Source organism: Bos javanicus, chromosome 2 (genome assembly GCF_032452875.1).
Source record: "Bos javanicus breed banteng chromosome 2, ARS-OSU_banteng_1.0, whole genome shotgun sequence".
Lineage (NCBI taxonomy): Eukaryota > Metazoa > Chordata > Mammalia > Artiodactyla > Bovidae > Bos > Bos javanicus.
This window is the reverse complement of record NC_083869.1, coordinates 63402780-63407026: the sequence shown is the minus strand read 5'-3', so window position 1 is coordinate 63407026 and position 4247 is coordinate 63402780. Positions and strand designations below refer to the sequence as shown.

The 4247-nt window shown below is 42.0% G+C and overlaps 1 pseudogene; it reads right to left on the bottom strand.

Moving 5' to 3' along the window:
- Window positions 1–2757: 2757 nt before the first annotated feature.
- LOC133236261 (U2 spliceosomal RNA) lies at window positions 2758–2901 on the bottom strand (annotated as a pseudogene).
- Between the last annotated feature and the right edge of the window lie 1346 nt (window positions 2902–4247).

Sequence of the window (4247 nt, the reverse complement as noted above, 5' to 3'; positions counted from 1 at the left end):
GTCTAGAGGAAGTCCATCACAGATGTCAAAAGCCATTATTGCCTCTTCATCAATCTGAGTATCCCCTCCTTCCCATCTCACCACCTGAAGCCTAATTAACAGAACCTATGTCATTCTGCCCAGCTCACATTGACTATCATGGATGCCCATTCCAAAGAAATTCACATCCTAGAACAAAAGTTATTGGAGAAGAAGGACCACGTACTAGTTATCTATCGCTGCATAACAAATGCCACCCCCCCAAAACTTAGCAGCTTCAAAAAGAAAACATTTTTTATCTCATGGTTTCCAAGGGTCAGGAATCCAGGTGGCTCCTCTGGGTATCTGTCTCAGGGCACCTCCTGCAATCAAAGCTGTAATCAAGGGTCAACTAAAGCTTAAGGTCCAACATGGGAAGAAATCAAGCTCCCTTACATGGCTATTGACAAGACACACTGAATGTTGACAAGACACATCAATTCCTTTCTGCATGGATCTATTTATGGGGTGGCTCACAACACGGCAGCTGACTTTCCTCAGTAGTCTTATCATAACCTAATATTAGAAATGGCATTCCATCACTTTTGCCATATTCTCTTTACTAAAAGTGAGTCACTAGGTCCAGCCTATACCCAAATGGAGAGGATTCAGAAGATCATAAATACCAAGAGACCTGGGAAATTGCCCAAGGAGGTAGGGATCACCTGGGCTTTCCTTGAAGCTTCATTCAAGCAATCCATCTCAGTCACATGGGTGTGCCTAGCACCTATTACAGAGTTAGGCAAATGGTAGCCTCAATTATAATTGTTTTACAGGAAGTAAGCCAGTCCAAAGGTCTCACACCAAGGAGAGTAGGATATATACAAGGAATAAACAAAGAAACGTGTGGTGGGTATGACTTTCATTCCACCAACCAAAGAATGTGAAAAGTACAAAGTTTCCTATAACTCAGTTTGTTTTTTCTGAGCCCTCATCCTGCCAGAATGACAAAGATGTGATCTCACACGATAGGAATCCACTTCTTCTTTGCCCAGGGTGTTTTTTTTTTTTTTTTAATTCAAGAGATATTACTTAGTGCCAAGGCCATGAGGGTGGGAGTAGAGGGAAGGTATCTCCTGTTCCTTAAGTCACAGGTATTAACCAAAATATGCCTTACCCACTTGCTCCTCTGTCACCTGTCCACATCCTAAGATTCTTATTCATGTAGCCCCTTTGGGGCTGCACTTCTCTTTTCTATTTATGACCCGTTGTGAAGTTTCTGAGCAGAACAGAACACAAGATTCTCAGCCAGGTTTCCTGTGGCCTATCTTGTGAGACATCCTGCTCAGACATAACCCATCTAGGCACTTGCAGCCTCTCTGGACTATTGCCATGGAGGAAGGTTGCAAACCTGCTCTCCAGCTTCCCCCAAATTTCTGTGGCTGCATGGGATCCCAGGTCCTGCCTTTGAAGTAGGGTGCACAAGTCAACTTCTCTGACTTGTTGACTTTCTGCTCTTACCTCTTCCCTCTGAACCTAACCCTCAGCCCAGAGGATCCTTTTCTAGTCTGGAGAAAGGAGAGTAGGGGGAAGAACCTCTTCTCTGTTGACCTTGGGCATTTGTCCTCAGAGGCATTCCCACTGCCTCCATCTTCATGCTCTCCTATTATCTCCCAATCCTACCCAAGGCACCCTACCAACTCTTGTTCATGGGTCAAGGTTCAGAAATATAAAGCCAGTGACTAGCAAGCTAGCCTGCCCTTTCAAGCTGTTCCTAAAGCAATGAACACAAAATGGAACCTGGTTTGTCAGAAGGGGGAAAAGAGAGAAAAGAAGGGGAAACTAGAGGGATTTTTAAAACTCTGTGAATCTTAAAAAAAAAAAAAAAGTGTTATTTTTCCATAAAGGCAAATAGTTTGCACCAAGCCAGAAGCCTAGAAAATACTGATACTGAAAAAGAAAATAGAAGACCTGAGGACCCAAAGGGCACATGGAGATGAAAGCAATGTCAGTTACCTGGGCAAGTGAGAAGTTGGAGAGAGAAAAATTGTATGCTCCTCTCTCTCTCCTAGCTGTCTCAGTCTCACTTCATGTGGGCCTGTGGTCCATTGCCTTTGGCAACTCCTGCCATCAGAAAGAAAGAACTCCTGTCCCAGAAACAAACTCCTGGGACCTGGCATCTCGAGCGTTCCATGATTTGGGCACATCTCTGAGAGTGTGCACACCTCCTACTTGTTCCAGAGGAAGGGAAGCCACATAGACTCATGCTTCTCTGAAAACAGATGACCCTCTAGAAGAGTCTGGGGATCTTATTAGGTTTCAGGCACATTAGCATTACTTTTGCCTAGAAAATCCCATGGATGGAGGAGCCTGGTAGGCTGTAGTCCATGGGGTCGCTAGAGTCGGACACGACTGAGTGACTTTCACTTTCACTTTTCAGTTTCATGCATTGGAGAAGGAAATGGCAACCCACTCCAGTGTTCTTGCCTGGAGAATCCCAGGGACGGGGAAGCCTGGTGGGCTGCTGTCTCTGGGGTCGCACAGAGTCGGACACGACTGAAGCGACTTAGCAGCAGCAGGAGCATCAGCAGCAGCATTAAAGAGAGCTTCTGAGGTGGCTCTGTGGTAAAGAATCTACTTGCCAATGCAAGAGATGAGGGAGATGTAGGCTTGACCCCTGGGTTGGGAAGATCCTCTAGAGGAGGAAATGCCAACCCACTCCATTACTCTTGTCTGGAAAATCTCATGAACAGAGGAGCCTGGTTGGCTCAGTCCATGGGGTTGCAGAGAGTCAGACATGACTGAACACATCCACATTAGTATTAATGTGGAAATGGTGCACTAATGACAAAAATATACTTAAATTATTGAACCACTTCTCTTCAAGTTTCTCCTTAATTCTTATATCCACACTTGATCTTAGCCAAAAGGCCGAGAAGCGATAATTCTTATATCCAAAAGTTAGCTATTACTAATTTTATAACTGATAAAGAAATGTGGACTGGCAAGACAGGGGTTTGAGACTTGAGCTCAAATATTTTTATGCTAAAATCAGTGATCTTTCAATTAACATGTGGCAAAATGGATCTTTTCAAGTAAAAGAAGATAAAAAAACTAAACATCTCTCTGGGCAGTTGTAAGCAATCAGCATATTTCATTCTTTTATTCAGTAGAGCTCCTTGACTCATTTAAAAAAATGATAATTTTTCATTTCTTCACTTTGTTTCAAATATAAAGAAAAGTGGTAGCAGCAGGAAAGATCAGAATGTTTTGTAAGTTTTGTTTGCTTGTTTTCTATTTTTATAAAGACTGGTAATTGGAGGTGTCAAAGAAAAAAATGTTACAGTATCTCTGTGGCTAATTTGTTCATCTAAGTATTACTGCCAATTAGCTCAATTGTTAGATCATTTTGGGAGCAAGGATTCCTAAGCCAGGTGAGACAATCAGCATGGTTGGCCTGAGATGGCAGGGCAGTGGCTCAGTATGGGATTTCCTTCTCCACAAGAAAATCAGGTTATCACAAGCACTGGACTGATTGTGCATTAATTCTCAGGGGCCAATACTGGCCAAACTTCCTTCTTCTGTGGCTGAGACATGCTGTACAGAAAGAAGGAATGCTATGATGGAATACATAAGAAGGACTTCTATGCTGACCAGAGGTTCTCAGCATGGGAGCCATTGGGCAAATGCTACAACAAAGCCATAAATATACGACACATGACTGAAGACAGAGTACTTAGCATTTCTCCATGTTATGGCTTATGACTTCTGGATGTTATATAGATGCAACTGTGAATTGATAAAATACAAATTCACATGAAAGCATTATCAAATTCATAATAGTTTTTGTTCCTGTGTACTTAGGCAATAAATGATTATTATTAATTTAAAAAGTACAATTTTTACCCTTTGATGAGCCAGAAGTAATATTTTGTATTATAGAGGGATCTTGATGTTCAAAACTGTTGGGCATCATTGAGGAAAGTTACCCAGACAATCCATCCACATATTTTGTAAACAAAAGGGTGAATACTGATCCTAGAATTATCCCCAAGCTGATCTGCAGATTAACACAATCTCCATCAAATATCAATAACCTCAGATGTGTGGATGACACCACCCTAATGGCAGAAAGTGAAGAACAAAAGAGCATCTTGATGAAAGTGAAAAAGGAGAGTGAAAAAGCTGGCTTGAAACTCAACATTCAAAAAATGAATATCATGCATCCAGTCTCATCACTTCATGGCAAATAGATGATGAAACAATGATTGGGTTCCAAAATCACTGTG